The sequence below is a fragment of the Talpa occidentalis genome, unplaced genomic scaffold, assembly GCF_014898055.3.
Source record: "Talpa occidentalis isolate TD23 unplaced genomic scaffold, MPIMG_talOcc4v2.1 talOcc4.3, whole genome shotgun sequence".
In the NCBI taxonomy this organism is placed as follows: Eukaryota; Metazoa; Chordata; class Mammalia; order Eulipotyphla; family Talpidae; genus Talpa; species Talpa occidentalis.
The window spans coordinates 26,741,520-26,758,958 of NW_023603184.1; the positions used below are offsets into that span (position 1 = coordinate 26,741,520).

The 17,439-nt window shown below is 42.6% G+C and overlaps 1 long non-coding RNA gene across 2 annotated transcripts in view; it reads right to left on the bottom strand.

Annotated features, from left to right (window-relative positions):
* The window catches only part of LOC119255465 (uncharacterized), a 38,033-nt gene that overhangs the window by 2,548 nt on the left and 18,046 nt on the right, over positions 1 to 17,439 (bottom strand). Inside the window, exons 3-4 of one of the 2 annotated variants that reach the window (XR_005127474.2) lie at positions 4,185 to 4,330; positions 3,436 to 3,543 (exon numbers count right to left, since the gene is read on the bottom strand). This is a non-coding gene — a long non-coding RNA (uncharacterized LOC119255465). Of the gene's footprint in view, positions 1 to 1,857; positions 3,544 to 4,184; positions 4,331 to 17,439 lie in introns of those variants that run through there. The other variant, XR_008553476.1, reaches the window with a different exon arrangement.

The window sequence follows — 17,439 nt, forward strand, 5'->3', positions numbered from 1 at the left end:
GACATGGTGGGAGTGTGGTAGAGAGAAGATTGTGGGCAGCAATAAGGAATGAAGGCACTCCCTCCTAGTCCTATCAAAAGTCAATTATTTATTCAACAAATATTTGTTGCACACCTATTATGTATCTGGTTCTGTTGCAGGTACCAGAGGGTACAGTGGTGAGCCAGATAGCAAAGCTCATGTTCTCATAGAAATTCTGGACATTTTTTTTACTTCTGAATTCTTATTTTACCCTAGATTAGTTTCATGATCTCCTTAACCAGGGACCACTCTCTTCCTTTCGACCCTTATTCCCAGTCCCTGCCCTTTGATAATGACAGCTGTGGAAGAGCTCTGTGCCTAGGGTAAAATGCCAGGCTTAGCAGGAACAATGCCAAGGTCTTTGGAGGCCAGAGGCAAACTGTTTCCTCCCTCCTGATTCTCCCTAACCTTCCTCAAGTGTTTCACCTCTCTAAGGAGTGGCAAGCTCTGTACTTTGTCAGGCAAGGGCCTTATTCAGGTCAGGTTTAGCTGAGCTTGGGGTTGGCTCCCTCCTTATCCTTTCAGATAATTCAGTCTCACTTTAATTCCTCGGCCTCAACTTGAGGCGCCAGGTTGAGCCTTCCTGAAAATTCCCAGTCACTGGTTCTCTCTGATTGTGTCCAAGTTTCCAATCCCCAAATCCCTGCCTTTGCTTAGAGCTCAGGAGCCCAGGTCTAGAGCCCCTGAGAAATGAAGCGTTGGCTGATTATCTCCAGGGTTCCCAGGCAGTTCTGCTGAGATGAAGGCAGTCTGGACCCGAGGATGGGCAGAGGAGGCTGAAGTTTGGTCCTATTGCACCTATTAACTTGCTAGGTGATATAGAGCAAGTCACTTTCCATCTCTGGGCTCAGATTACTTGTTTGTTCACTTGTTTATTCATCCATCCAGCAAATCTTATGGCTACTCTCCATCCCCTCTGGATAAAGTCTCATGCCCTCAGCATGGCATTAAAGGCCTGTCACAGGAGCCACCTAGGAGTGAGCTGATGATGGTGTGTTGCTCCTGAACTGGCCTAGGGTTTCTGGACAGGGATGACTCTTGGATTTTTGGGTTCAACATAGTTAAAGAAGGAATAAGCGGGGACCTCCCACGTGGTGCAAGGGGTTAAGACGCAAACTATGAAGCTGTCCGCAGCCACTGCAGCATGAGTTTGATCCCTGGCTGGCCAGGGAGCATCCCACATGGCACAGAAGACCTCTCCTGTCTCGTCCTTTGCTCCCCTCAGCAGTGTATTTCAGTCAGTCTGCCTGTTCTGTTCTCCATTCTGTCTCTGGTGAATCCTCTCACCCCCTGCACCTCTGGCCTGTACCCCAGTTTTTGTATGCATAAATAAATAAATTTTTTTTTAAAAAAGAAGCAACAAGTTCTGGCTTTACTGGGATGTTCTCAGTTCCTGATTGTTTTGCATGGAACCCAGAAGTTCTCTCAGCCTCTGAAGGAGCCAATCTGTTTTAACTTTCAGAGGACAATCCCCATTCATTATGAATTGTATATTCATAATATACAATTGCATTATTTGACTCTCAAATAAGTTTTCAGATATCATTTGGCATGACATCATGACATAAGAAAATAGCAAAAGAACCATAAGGTGACAAATGTGCTAGGAACTAAAGGTTATAAGTAATCAAATTTTATATTTTTAGGTCTATAAAAAGGTGAGTGTGAAGTGAGCACCTGCATAAAGCCCAGAATTTGAGTCCCTTCAGGTGCCATTGTAGGGAGCTACTTCAACACTGGAACAAGACTATATTGCTATCATTCCTCCTTGTGCTTAGAACAGGCAGGCTGAGTAAGTAGCACCCCTGTGGGAAGGGCCGGAATAGGGTCTGTTACTGGGCACAACTTTAGATATCAGACACAGATATCCACAGTCAGTTCTGCTTCCTAGAAAACTTGCTTTGATTCTGCACCCCTCAATCCTTTTCTCCATATCCCCTTCTCCTCCCTTGTCACAATGTACAGTGGCTTTTTGGTTTTGCTCTGGGGGGTTTGCTGAAATCAGGACTTGGTACCTCAGGGTGGCGCTGTTGCACAGCTCTTGGACCTGTGTCCCGTCACTTGCGGATTCTCCTTGTTTGTGAATCGAATGAGGGAAAATGGCTTTGACTCTGGAATAGCTTGCTGGATAAGACCCCCGCCCCTCCCGTTGTCACTTGCTCGCAGAGTCCTGCTTCTGATGTAGTGTGGCGTAGCAGGGCTGGCTGCCTTGATTTCTTCTCTTCTTCCCCACACCCCTTACCTATTCATTAGGTGTCTTTTCTGTGTAATCAACAGACTGCTATTGTGGGTTCTCAGCTCTGCCTCCCCTCAGGGGCTGGCCAGGCTACGGGTGTTCCAGCAGGACATAGAACAGGGCTGGGCTCAGAGTGGGCCTTGATTGATTATGTTTGTTGGCTGGAATTGACTCAGTAGTTCATTAGTGAGATCTACCCAGGCCTAACTAGAGTCTGGGAACTTTGGCCAGTCCCTGCTGCCATGTCCTCAAGAACTGCACCCAGGGGCAGGTGGGACAGAGGCAAACCAAGGCTGAGAGGGGCAGAGATGAGGACAGGGACATGATCAGGGTGACAAAAAGGGGCTTTGTCAGGAACACTGATTTGGGGGAGGGGCACAGAGAAGCAAGCAGAGTGCAGGGGGAGTGAGGTCTGTGCCCCAACCCTGGTCCAAGTTTCCAACTGGGCCTCTGCCCTCTCAATGAGGAAGGAGAGGACTGTCTCTTGGGCTACTGCATTCATATTACAGCACATTTATTCAGGGTTTCAGGACAGCAGTTCCGGGAAATACAAACCCAAAGAGTTCCTTGTGTTGAATGAGGGACCATGCTACTGTAGGCAAAAAGGGTGGGGCTAGGCCTGCTTTATGCAAATGAGATTTTCAGTCAGTGCAGTTCCATTTGGCAGAAAGTCTGTGATTTGTTGAATTTAAATCCTGGGTGTTAACTTGCAGTGTGATTTCTTTTCTTCTTGGCTTCTTGCTTTCATTTCCTCTGTGCACTTCCCAAGAAGCCTGGGTGCCTGGAAGTGCCTGGGACCTGACTTTCAACAGCTTCCTGGCTCCCTGTACTTGTTACCCAGACTCAGGATGGCTCCATGCTCGTTTTCTCTTTTCTTTTATTTATCAGAAGCCAGCTGCTGTCTCCTAGGGACAACTAGGTGTCACGGAAGGTGTGTGAGAGTTCCTTCTACAACTTGAGATCCAGTTGTGGAGGTGTGGAGACCCAGGCTCTCACTTCCCTGGGTGGGAGTTTCAACTGTCAGGTTTCCTCTTCCGAGGACAACAGAGGATAACTGCTGTGGGAAAGGGCGAATTTGACTGGCAGGAGGGATTTCCCTGGGGACCAGTATTTTGTGGATTGACGCCTTAGAAAATTGGTGGGTGGGACCACACAGATCAGTCCTCTGTGGCACTGACCTGAGTTGTCTCTGCTGCTTTCATCTTCAACACAAAGGGCGGTGAGAGGACACCTAGCATCACACTGTGTCAGGCACCAGTAGGCTGCTCAGGGCCTCCTGCATGGAGCTGAGATGGGTGAGAAAGCAGATGACTTGTCAGGTGACAGATCCTTTAATAGAAAACTATACAAAAATGATACAGAGGGGTTCAGGAGGGCTGACTCCTTCTGGGGCTGAGGTTCTTGAGGACACCTTTCCAGAGCAAATGACACTTCTGCAGATGGTGGGTAGGGAGGCAGGAAGAAAGTAATTCCAAGCAGAAGGAACAGCATTTACAAAGGCATGGAGGTGAGAGAGAGAGGGAGAGAGAGCGCTCTCATCCAACCTTTAAGGTAGTCAGAAAACTTTGACACCGGCTTGAGAACACACACACACACACACACACACACACACACACACACACCTCTGTTTAAGAACTTCCCAGGGACCAACCATGTGGTGTATGCAGCATTGCGAAGGGGGCCTGAAAGGACAACATACTATTAGCTCCCACTAAAGTCTCTAGGAGAGGAGAGTGCTGGTTGTCATGTTATCATACAAATAAGGGGTAACCAGGGACCCCCCAAACTTGCACACTCTAAAGGTATATTCTGGCTGGCTGTGTGCACAAAGGTAAAGCACTTAGTATGAAAGAACTTTAATAAAATTAGTGTGCATAGAGAGGGAAGAGAAAAAAGGTATGTGTCCTAACAAAAGGCCCCAAATTACCTGTTCTCCTGTAGGTGAATGTCCAGCCAAATAGGGTTGGCTTGAAGCATAGTCGCTGAGGTCTGAAAACTTGCCACAAGTTTAAGGCACCTTCTGGCAGGGGGCCATGGGAAAGTGGTTCTGAAGCAGGTCCTAGGAAGCTGGGACTAAGGAGAAAAGATATCAAGATCATGCCCTTGGTATGCATGTGACCTTACCAGACTGCGGGGCTCTACACTCGCCCACCTTACCTCTACCTCTCCTCTGCCCAACTGCAGCCCCTCGAGAAAACCCTGGTGTATGAGAGAGGCTCAGAACAAGCTCTTGGGAGTGGCAGCATGGTAATGGCTGCCATAGGGGTTAGGTTCCGAAGGTCTGGTGGGTGTGGACCACCGGAAGGAATGTGCAGACTGGCTCCCACCTAACGCCTGTCCATTCTGGTCTCACAGTTTCTAAGACAACACTATAACACCGGTGATTCCTGATCCCAGTTTAGATATTGGAGTTGCTAAATAGCATCAAGATTTGACCTATTCCAAGAACAAACTGGTTGGGGATATTGGTTCCCATTTTGGCAGAATGGAGATTGAGCTTGCTGAAGTTTGAGACATTCTAAAGATGTTGAGAGCTCATGATTCTCTTGCCTCTTTCAAATTGGGATATGCGGGCCTCCCCTGGTGGCGCAGGTGGTTGAGTGCCGCGCTGTGAAGCTGTCCACAGCTTCTGCAGCGCCTGTTTGATCCCGGCTGGCCAGTGAGGGTCCCACATGGCGCTGCAGACCTCTCCTGTCGCACCTGCTGCTCCCCTCAGCAGTGTAATTCACCAGTCTGCCTGTTCTGTTCCCCGCTTTGTCTCTGGTGAATCCTTTCACCCTCCCGCACATCTGACCTGTGGTCAAGAACCTCCTGGTTCTTGTATAAATAAATAAATAAAATCTTAAAAAAAAAACCAAATTGGGATATGCAATGCTATACTAAGGATAAGCAAAGGTAGCTTAAAGAATAGCTTCCTAGAGCATCATTTTAATGTAAATTGTTTGTGGGGAACTACCCCCACTGATTTTTTATTAAAACAAACCTACACACTGAAATAGAACGCATAAATATTTAAGTAAATAGGGGCCCTGATAGAAAACTTGGACTTCTGAGGTATATTCAGCCCCTTAGGATTTGCATTCATTACTCTGCTCTAGGCACTGTCACTCTCCACACTTTACAAATGAGGAAAATGAGATCCAGAAAGGCAGGTCAAAGACTTGCCTAAGTGATACCACAAAATAAGAGGTGGGGGTGGGACTAGAACCCACATTCCTGAACTGCATTCACCATATTATCTACCATACCATGGTGAAGCTAGTTTCATCTTGTAGTACTTCGACTTCAGTAGTGCCTTGGAAATAACCACATTCCACCTGCCAAACTAGTCTGAACACTATGGAGGGAATGTGGGGCAGTGGAAAGAATTAGGGATTACAAGTCAAGACACTGTATTTTATCCCCTAGCAGTTCTTTCAGTTATAAAACTCTGCACCTTTAGGCCAATTGCCTATATCACCTGTACCTTACCTCCTTATCTGTAAAAAGACACTGTCTAACAATCTGCCTTTCTACAAAGGAGACATTACTTGCTTTTCCAGAACCACCAGACCGGCATCAAGCTCTTCCTGACCATACTAGATAGTCTCTGAGGAAGGGGCAGCTGGCCACCTTTGTGTGACAGTTGCCAAGGAAGACTGCATATGGCACTCGGGCAGGGTCTGGACAATCAGCATTCTACAGGATGCTTTGCACCTTTGTTGGGGATCATCTGGAGAGGTCAAGGCCAAAGTCACTCAAGCTGCTTAAGTCTGAGGATGTTTGTTGTGAGGACACAGGGACAATCTCACAGACTGGGTTTAGAAGAACTGCCTGGTCTTGGTCTGCAGCTGGCACCCAAAGCTACCCCCATTTCCCAGGGGTATCTCTGTTGCTTTCTTTTTCTTCTTGCCTCACCTGGCTTCCTCTGCATGCACACAGCCAATCTGGCTACAAGCCCAGCATGGGTGTAACCCACAGCTCCTCAGCCTGCTGCACAAAGAAAGTGCTGTTAGCTAGACTGGCTGCTGAGCTGGGGAGGGTGACTGGCATCTCATCATTCAATTCAATGTAAATTTTCTATTACATACCCCAGTATGTAAAGTGTTTTACCCCTGCTTTCAATATAGTGCTCACCTATATTGTGAACCAAGTATCTCTTATCCAATATCCTGGAGAAGTTGGGTAAATTTCTCCAAAGACTAAGTCATCTGCTTCCCACCAGGATAGTTGCCTGGCAGTGCAGTGTCAAGAAGGCTTCAACGCTTCCTGTTGCCCCATCCTCCTGTTTCCAGCACCACTTCTCATGTAGACTCAAATTCATAAGTCTTTTGGGGGTTAGTGGTTAGAAATTTGCTTGCTTCTTAATGGCATTTCCCCTTTGCAGGCATTTTGGCTTCAACTTTCTCTGCTTTGCTAAGTTAGTTACCATTATCCAATCTCTTACTTTTTCGAGGATTTACCTTGTCCTCTTTCACCTTTATGTCATTCTCTTTGTTATTGTGGGTTTATGCTTTTTTCTTGCATCACATACTTTAGTGGGTATCAAGAGGGTCTGGGAATATTCCTCTGTTTAAAGGTGTACTTTAAACTTAAGTACATAATACTTAACTGGAAGTCACTGGTCAATGCATTCTTTTGTCTCCATTAGTCTTTTGAAATTCTTCTTGTCAAGGAAACACATTATTTTCATGCTGCCAAATCTAATGACCATGTCACTGTCCTCACAATACTGTCTTTCAGCAATGTACCAAATGTTCTTTCCTTTGCAAAAGACATTAAAAGGAGACCACTCCCTTCTTTTGAAAACTGCTTCTTTTGACCTTCATGATCATCCATTTTTCTAACTTGTCTGCATCATCCACTGGTTACTTCACTCTTTTTTGCTAGTTCTTCCCCTCCTGGGATTCTTTTTTTGTCCTCATCTCTTCTCCATCTACATACTTTCTCTAGTTGATCTGATCTAGTTCTGGGACTTTAAATATCTCTCATATGCCAACAACCCCCACATATTTGTCTCCTGCCCTGATATTTTCCTTTAATTCTAAAGGCTTACTGCACATCTCTACTTGGTTACCTAATGGGTATCTCAAACTTAACTTGGGTATACCATAACTCTTCACCCCCTGCCCCCAAACCTGTTTCTTCCTCTGCTCTTTCCTTCTCTCTCTCATTTACTGTGTCAGCAAGTCCTGTCAGTGCCTCCAGAATGTGCCTCCTTTCTTGGACTACACCAATTACTTTCTGATGGATCTCCCTGCTTTCCCTGGGTCCATTGACTAACCTGCATTATCTCCTGTGGAAACAAGGTAGCCAAAATAATTAATTAAAAATGTCTGTTAAGCCCTAGCTTACCTAAACCAGGAGTCAGGAAACAACATATAGTTAATTAAATTAACCCTGTTACCTGTTTTTATATTAATTATGAACCAAGAATAACTTTTATATCCTGAAAAAATCAAAAGAATATTTCATGCTGCATAAAAATTATATGAAATTCAAATTTTAGCATTTATAAATTAAGCCGTAATGGAAGATAGCTACACTTGTTTGCCTATGGCTGCTTTTGCTCTACAATGGCTGAGGCTAAATGGGCTCATGACATGTGACAAAGATCAGATGGTCACAAAATATTTACTATTTGAATGTTTGCAGAAAAAGTTTAATGACCTAATCATGAATGTAATCCATATTTTGGTCATTTAAAATTTGGTGGTGGGAGTATATAGTCAGCCTGTATTTTCCTTGTGAGAATTAAAGAATACTTCAAAGTACTTATCTCACTGGGAGAAACTCTGGATATTTTGATTGGGCTAAATCTACCACAATTCTAAACAAAAATAGAAAACAGATTCTTCTCATATGAAATCTAAATTCTAAGATAAACTAATTATAAATTTATTTGAGTTTAGTTAAAAATAGACTTACTGGGCCTCCCCTAGTGGCACAGTGGTAGAGCGCTGGGCTGCAAAGCTGTCCACAGCCTCTGCAGCGCTGGTTTGATCCCCGGCCACAGGTGAGGGTCCCACATGGCACGCAGACCTCTCCTGCCACCTGCTGTTCCCCTCAGCAGTGTATTTCATCGGTCTGCCTGTTCTGTTCCCTGCTCTGGCTCTGGTGAATCCTCTCACCCTCCCGCGCTTATGACTGTACCCAGTGCTTGTATAAAGAAATAAATCTTAAAAAAAAAAATAGACTTACTAATGAATCAGAGTGAGTGGCTTCCTTATCTTTCTTGTCTGAATGTTCTTAATTTAGAAATTAGTTTTATATTAGCAAATAAAACATGAGTTTGTACTAATATGTACCTTATATAGCTCAGATTATATCACTCCCTTGTTTAAGATTTTCTGAGGATTTCCTGTTGCCTTTAAAATAAAACCCAACTGTCTACCAAGGCCTTTGCTCTTCTGCACATTCCTCTTACCACCTCCCTAATTTTACAGCCTTTAGCCACATTGGCCTTTCCATTGCCTCACATTTCTATCCTGGGACATTTACACTTGCTCTTCCTTTTGACCAGAATGTTCATTGCAGTCACAAGTCTTTGTCATTTATGTGTCAGCTCCTATATTTTTCTTCAGAGAGGTTTTCCTGGACTGTTATGATACTTCCTGGACTAAGTATCATTATCCAAAATTATCTTGTTCATTTGTTTATTTGTATATCATCCAACTGTCCTCATTAAAATTACCTCTCTTGTCTGTCTTGTTAGTTTTTTTTTTTTTTTGTATTTCTACCTACTATAGTCTTTGAGAAACATTAGGTGCTCAATAAATACCTGAGCAATGAATGAATGAATGACCAGTTAAGCTAAAGGGATAAGAAGCAGGGACAGTTCCCAGAGAAGGGGGTATGGACTAAGTAGGCACCCTGGAAGATATCTCTTGAAATTTTGCTTCCTTTTCCTCACTCTAGGCCAGACTATTCCATGAAGTTTGCAAGTTTATGAAGGGTCATTGTGCAGATATTGAAGGGTAAAGGTGAGGACAGAGATGGGGACAGTTTAGTGGCACAGCTCTGCAAAACTTTTGCTCTGTTTCTCTGCTCAAGCAGCAGTTTTCCATTGTGACATTCTGTAACTTTCCATGCAAGCTTCTTTCACAGTTTTTTATTTTTGTTTTTGTTTTTTTGGTTATTTTCCATGTGGTCAGTCAGCTCCATCAAGGGCACCCAGGTAGAGTGCAACTCAGAGAATGACTGGGAGAGCCCTGAAACCATCAGATAGAGGACATGGTATGTACTTTGCCTCCTGTACTGACTCCCAACTCTCCTTTGTCCAGGAGCCTGACACACAGGAAGTTTTTTTATTAAAAGAAGCCCATTTTGCTTCCAAACTGAAACCTGTGATGTGTACTTGAGAGCAGATGCTAAGACACAAATATTTCCCAGGTGTTTGGGCTGTAGCCTGAGAAATAACTATCAGTTTCCTTCTTCTGAGGTTATTGAAGTTTTTGGTTTTGCGGAAAAACAAAAATAAAAATACCAACAGAGAGAGAGAGAGAGAGAGAGAGAGAGAGAGAGAGAGAGAGAGAGAGAGAGAAATCTTTCTGACCAGGGCAAAGAGAGAAGCTCGGTACCTGAACACATAACATTTATAAGTGGCTTGAGGCTCTATAGTGGTAATAGCGCCTACAGAATTTTTTACAAGGAAGGAAGACTAGCTAGCAAGCTAGGTTAAGTTAAGCTTTTGAAACCTCTACTTTCTTCTCCACTGTTCATACCCCAGGGCTCCAGCCAAAGGTGAACTGAATGCATGACAGCTATCTGTGGACAGTGCCAGCCAGCAGGCCCTGGGGGGACTTGGCCCTAGTACCTCCCTCCCAATATGGCTGCCATCTGGAGCTGTGATCACCAGTCCTCTAGTGACTCAGGGATGAGAAACATGCTCAGTCATCTTGCAGAAGTTGGGCATCTCCCAGCAACACATTCTATTGATGTAACAGTACAGCTGGCTGCTAAGTACCCATGTCAGGTTCTTAGCACTCTGAGACCATGTTGTCTCTTGGGCCCCTTCATGTCTGACCCAGTTCTTGGTCCAGGCCTTACTTCATTATTAATCCATGTGCTTATGTAACACAGTATGTGGCATAGTTGTGTGGCCTGCTCAGGCCTCTGTCTCTAAGGTTATTTTGTTCTAAAGAGGTGGGAGGAGGGGGTGTGGTTATCTGCTCTGCTCAATCTGGGCACCAGGATCTAAGTAAGCAGTCAATGAATGCCTGTTAGAACCCACCTGGCTAAGCCATCATTCTATAATAACAGTGTCTCTTATTACCATATCCAGAGAGGGGCTTTCTCTCGAGAGATAATGACAATACAAAGATTAGTCTAGAATGACTGAGCAAGCACTAGGGGATGAGAACTACATAAATGGACTTAAGCAAATGTATATACACAAGTAACCACAAAGAAGATGGAGTGTTATTCAGTTCTTGATGCTAATCCCTCTTTACTAGGTGACTATGATAACTACAGTGAGGAAATAATTTCTGTCCTGATTTTGTCAGCAAGCATTCTCTTTTACTGTCTTAGCCTGGTTTTATTTCTTAATCTTATTCTATGTCTCAAGGTGTCTGTATACCACAAGGTCTACGCTGACATGATTTACTTTCTTAAAATGGGATTTAATATCAGTTTCCCCATCAGCAGTTGCTCAAAGTTCATAGTAAAGGTGCACATCTTCAGTGGTTATGTTTTTGAGCAAGTTTATTTTCATAAGTACCCCTGCCTCTGCGTGGACTTCTAGAGATATTAGGGGCTGCCTCAGGCCACAGAGTCAACAGGACATTAAAATGGGTCCCTAATATTCTCAACTCCACACACTGTATTCTGGGACACTCCTGTTCCCATCTACTCCTGAAATGAGATCTTTCATGTTTGGTTGCACTTTGCCTTTTGCTTCTGAAACATCTACTTCACACTGCTGGTGCTGCTCTGCCCTCAGCCACTTGGGTGGATGCACTCTTTTCAGCCTCGCTCCCCAGCTCCTCCCTGACCCAGATACCCCTCTGTGGCTTCTGCCAACACTTTCCAGGGCCTCTCTGGTGGCCGAGGGGTTAAGTCTCAGCACTATCACCACTAAGGCCTGAGTCTGATGCCCGGCCAGCCCAGGGAGGTGACCCGCATGGCGCAGCAGACCTCTCCTGTCTTGCCCACTGCTCCCCTCAGCAGTGTATTTCAGTAAATCCTTCTGTTCTGCTCCCCGCTCTGTCTCTGGTGAATCTTCTCACCCCCACACACCTCTGGCCTATACCCCCAGCTCTTCTAAAAAAAAAATTGTAAAACAGAAAAAAGTTTCTCTAGTTGAAGTCCATGAGACACACCTATCTCTGCTAACCTTCATTTGTGCCCTAGTTGGTTTCTCCCCAGCCTCATGCCCTGGTCATGGGCGCAGGTGGGTTCTCAGGTTCTCAGAGGTGGATGCTGACTCGTGAAAGGCTTCTCACTGCCAAGAGTCATTGGCTCCTCACCCTCTGATCTACCATTAAGCATGCCCCATCTGTAGTCACTTGGGGTTTTAGTGTTTAACAATTTCATGACCACAAAAGTAGTCCACACCTTTACATTGGCCTCCTGAGAACACCCTTTTAGTAACGAATAGTCCTTATATTTGTTCGATGACTTATGGCGAACAGAGCACTTCAGCATATTAATGTACATCATCTCATTTTCATACTTCTTTCTACTTCCTTTTGCAAACAAAACTCAGTGTCAAATTACCCACTAGGTTCTTTCATAGGCCAATGGCCCATGAAATAAAACTAATTAATATATAGCAACGAATGCAGCCTAGATTATATTTGTCTTCATACCAATAAGTCCACAAAATGAATTTTAAAATATTTTATGGAGGAAGGATTTCATGAAGGCAAAAGTGTCTGGAACTCACAAAAATCATAATGAATGTGTAGCATGATTTGTGCTTTAAATTTGGCATCAACAATGACTTCCTGTGTAAACTGGGGAAAAAATTTCAGCACCTACTTATTCCAGGGCTTTTATTGACAAAAAAAGAAAACTCTGAATATGTCTAAACTTTTTGGAAGGAAGATTTGTATAATATGTAAGACTATTACAGTTGTAATTTTAGGTTCACAGCCAAATTGAGTGGAAATTACAGAGAATTTCTACCCTAATATGTACTACCCCTCCCCCATCCATCAACTTCCCACACCACAGTAGTACATTTGTTACAATGAAACTCATATTAACAGATTATAATGACCCAAAGTCCATAATTTACATTAGGGTTCACTCTTGGTGCATATTCTTGGTGTTTTGACAAATGCATAATGACATGTATCCATCATTGTAGTAGCATGCAGAATAATTTCACTGCCCTACAAATCTCTATCTGGTTACTCACCCCTCCCTCCTTCCAACGCCTGGCAGCCACTAATCTTTTAAAGTCTATAGTTTTGCTTTTTTTCAGAATGTCATAGTTGGAATCATACAGCATGTAAACTTTTCAGATTGGCATCTTTCAACTTGTAATATACTTTTGAATAAAACACATGCATTCATTTTCTCCATGTCTTCTCATGGCTTGAAGCTCATTTTTTTTTTCAGTGCTAGATAATATTCCATTATCTGGAGGTACCACAGTTTATTTATTCATTTACCTGCTGAAAGATATCTTGGTGCTTCCAAGTATTGAAAGAAATGTTCTGAAAGATAGTAGATTATCTCATGGGATAGGCTGAATAGATGAACTATCAAAACTTGGAGGGATTGGAACCCATTCTTCTCTTGCCTGCTATTGTAGACTCCACAGAAGGTGAACTTTGGGATAAACCTGGTGCAGTTCTAGTGGCTCTTAGTTCCTATGACCTATTTGTTCCAAATATATTCTTTGGAGGGAGCATCTGATTGATCCACCTTGGGTCAGGTATCTATTCCTGAAATAATCAGATTAAAGGGGTATAGAGTATGGGCATGGCCACTGGGGTCCTACTATGCATAGGTTATTCTCAGAGAAAAAGGGAATCACCATGAACTGAGTGTCCACCTAAATGGGTAACTACTGCAAGCACATGGTTGTATCAGTCAGGCTCCTGGTACACTAAAAAGTAGGCAATTGGAGAGCATTTAAGAAGGAGATTTAGTGGGAAGCGTTTAGGGAAAGAATCAAGGAATATTACAGTACCTTAAGGCTAGTGATAGCAGGGAGCTGCTACCATATGCGAGATGAAGAAGAAGGAGGAGGTAATGGATGTATGGAGAAACTTGTAAAGAGAAGGCTGTCTGAAAAAGTACTTGTGGTCTTTGGGAGAGGATCACAACCAACCCTCAGCAACCCAGCAGTGTGGTATCCAGGGAAATAAATACTAAGACTTCATTTTACTCCCCTCTACCCATTTCTTGGACACAAATGGAAGCCAGAGAACAACATAATCCCTTGATATGGTTCATGCAGGTCAGTCTCTGAGGAGACAGGTCAAAGTAGAGAAGGTTGGAGGGTGGTTTTAGAGAGGCAAGTGGAAAGCAGCCAACACAATAATCCTAGCTTATAGGTGAGGCTTTTAGGTTTGGAGGAATTAATGATTGGATTAGATTCACACAGGTAATTCACAGTCGGAATTGGCTTTTGAACTCAATCACTCTGACAGCAGAACCTGCACTTTTAACCACTATGCTCTGTTAGGTCTTAGGTGAAGACCCTGAATTCACATACTGGTTAACCACACACAGCTCAGATGAGTACTTTATCTTTCTGGTCCCCTTGAAACACCATCACTTAACTGCAGCAGCAGTAAGGGCATGTAGTCCGGTTCTCCAGAGTGGTGCTGATCTGCTCACATTTGCTGGTTTCTTTCTAGTACATATTCTGAACCATTTGTTTTGGAATATCAGGCAGTTACACTGGAATCCAAACTTTTTGCCACCATGTTGGCCGCTCTACTTTCCTGTGGGTAGGGTTGTGATCAAGATTTAAATTGCATTCCAATTAAGCCTCTCCTCTCTAATCTCAGGGGGGCATTCTTAGGATTGGCTCACATACTTGTGAGAGCAAGTACCATTATCAGATGCCTGTTCATCTCATAAAATTGGTCCATTAGCACCTCATCTGTCTGCCCATGCCTTTTCCTGTCATTGCTTGGAGACTCAGAAACATTCCCAACCAGGCAAGCAGAGGGAAGTATCATTAACAACAATAACATTCAGTATATGGTTTTACTGCCCCACTATTTTCCAGCTCTTTAATAATAAGTGATATCTATTATTACACACTCACCATGTGTTTAGACATTGCCTTGTTCTTACATGAACTGTCTCATTTCATCTTAAAAATCAATCTAAAGATAGGTACTAAACCCCACTGTACATATGAGAAAACTGAAGCTTTGTGGGGATTAATTATCATGCCTTAGATGATCTAATTATTAAATAGTAGGTTGAGACTTGAACTTAGCCTGATTCCAGCACCCATACCATTTAATCATTATGCCTTCTCTTATTCTAGACAGCATTTATTGATAAAACATTGGATTCTTTCTTTTCAAAGATAAAATATTGATATATTTAGGGAAGGGATATGGTGGAGAGTACTGGTGACTGCCATATCATTGTTCTGGTAAAATTCCATATTCAGTGCTATTGAGCTGAGGTCACGTGACACTGTCTGGCCCATTAGATGTGGGCAAAAGTGATATGTGCAATTTTTGAGGCTGGCACTAAGTTTCTTGCATTATTGGTCACTTCATCTCTCTCCTGTCTATGATTCCAGAAGTGAAGAACTCTAAGATGGCCAAATTATCATAGTAAGGAGCCTTTTATTGTTTGGAGCGAGCCATACAGGAGAGTTATCTGACTTATATTCGATGATGACATGAGTGAGAAATGAAACTTTGTTGGGTTAGACCGCAATATAGCTTATATTCTAACCACTGTGATAGTGCAGATACTGGTATCTTGATGTAGGGCACTACTATAATAGCTTAATGACATGTTGAGAGGAAAACTAATGTTAGAGATTGAATTATCTCAACACATGTTACATGGTGATGACATGTTACATGGTGATGGCATGTTATCAGCTGATCTGACTTGGAAGGCAGAACCTGTGTTTACTCATATGACATCTTTAGGAGAAGAGATTGAAAAACAGGACATAAGTAGTATACATGTTGGCTATTGGATGCTTTGTCAAGATATTACAAGGGAAAGATGAGTCCAGAATAGAACTGGCCAGAGACTGGCAGAATAGGTAAAAAACAGAATTCATAGTTCAACTATATGCTGTCTACAAGAAACACATATTAGATTCAAAGACAGACATAGGTTGAAAGTAAAAGGTAGGGAAAAGATATATGATGCAAAAGTAACAAAAGAAGCTGGAATGACTGTATTAATATCAGACAAAAATATATTTTAGAGACAAGGAGAATTTGTAACTTTTTACTGTTATAAAAGAATCCATGAAGAAGATATGAAATCATAAATACATACGTATCCAATAATAGAGCCCCAAATATATGAAGCAAAAATAAGCAGAAGAGAGAAATAGACAATTCTACTACAATTGAAAACTTCCATATCCCTCTTTCAATAATGGATGGAACAAGTAGCGGGCAGAAAGAATGGGAACTGAGGAGGCTGCTAATATTACAAAGATTTTTGGGGACTTATGAAAATGTTCTGAAATTAGATAGTGGTATTGTACAACTTTGTGAGTATACTAAAAACTACTGACATGTATCTTAAAAGGGCAAATGTTCTAGTATTCAAATTATATATCAATTAAAAAAAAAGAATAGATTTGGCTATATTGCAGCAGAAATTACAATAAATGTAACAGACAAAAACAGAATATTGAGGTCTTCAGAATTAGAAAAGCTAACTTTCTAGTTCCTAAATAGCAAGAGATGGGATTTTAAAAGACTTTGTATGACAAAGGGCCAAGAAAATGTCTCAGCTGATTAAAGTAAATCATGAAAATGTCTTACTAAAAGTGTGTTCCTTTGTCCCAGCTAGTTTCAAGGAAATCAGTATCTCATTAAAGAGCATGGGGCAAGAGGGCAAAATAATAAAGCAAAATTTGTTTTGTAAAAGGAGTATTGAATGTGGATATAGGTAAATGGAATGGTATGGATGCAAGCAGATAAGAAGTTTACCAATTTTTTGAGGAAACTATTGTCAAAGAAACCACAAGTCTGTGGAAAAAAAGATCGTTAGTTAAGTTTAAAACAACCTCTGGCAGGAAGTTGCACATCCCCTAAGGAGAGCATTTTCCCCAACTCCCTTTTTAGATGTGGCCTAAGAGAACAACCGCCTAAGACAAAGCCCCTCAGAGGGTGGTGGCGAGGATCACAAAGAAATATAGATGAGAGCGCTCCTGTTCCAAGCCAGGCAACCTTTATAATAATTGCCCACTGGTATTTCAGCATTGTAATACCAATTTACTGTAGAACAGTGATTTCTGTATTTTTTTGTTTTTGGTTTTTTTTTTAGATTTATTTATTTATTTATACAAGCACTGGATACAGTCAGAAGGGCGGGAGGGTGAGAGAATTCACCAGAGTCAGAGCGGGGAACAGAACAGGCAGACTAATGAAATACACTGCTGAGAGGAGCAGCGGGCTGCAGGAGAGGTCTGTCGTGCCATGTGGGACCCTCTCCCGGTGGCCGGGGATGGAATTGGCACTGCAGAGGCTGCGGGCAGCTTCGCAGCCCAGCGCTCAACTGCTGCGCCACCAGGAGAGTCCCTAGAACGGTGATTTCTGTGGATCTCTCAGTATTTCCTTTTTTTGAGCGAGAGTGTTTTTTGAGTTATCTTATCCTGGTTCCATCATTGTATGTTTGTCTATGGTGTGGGTGTGAGGTATACAACTAGTCTTTTCAATTCACAAGTCTTCAATGTAAGATAAGTCATATTCAATATGTTCCTAATGGATGCAATGAAACATTAGTCTTTGGGTTGTCTTCCATGAGGAGCAGATGTTTGACTTGAAAAGAAGGGTGCAAGGAGGTATGAATGACCAGAAGAGTGTACTGTGGTGGAGGCTGTTACTGCTAGTCAAATAAACCCACCACGTGCTCCCCTAAATGTCTCAGCCTTAGATTTTCTTTTTTTGTGGTAACATTTTCCTGACCATTTTATATGAAATTTTTGCAGATCTCATAAAATGAGTTTGATGTTTTCTCTCTTCTATTCTCTGGATATATTTGCTTTGCTCAATATTTTTATTCCTTAAATTTTTGTG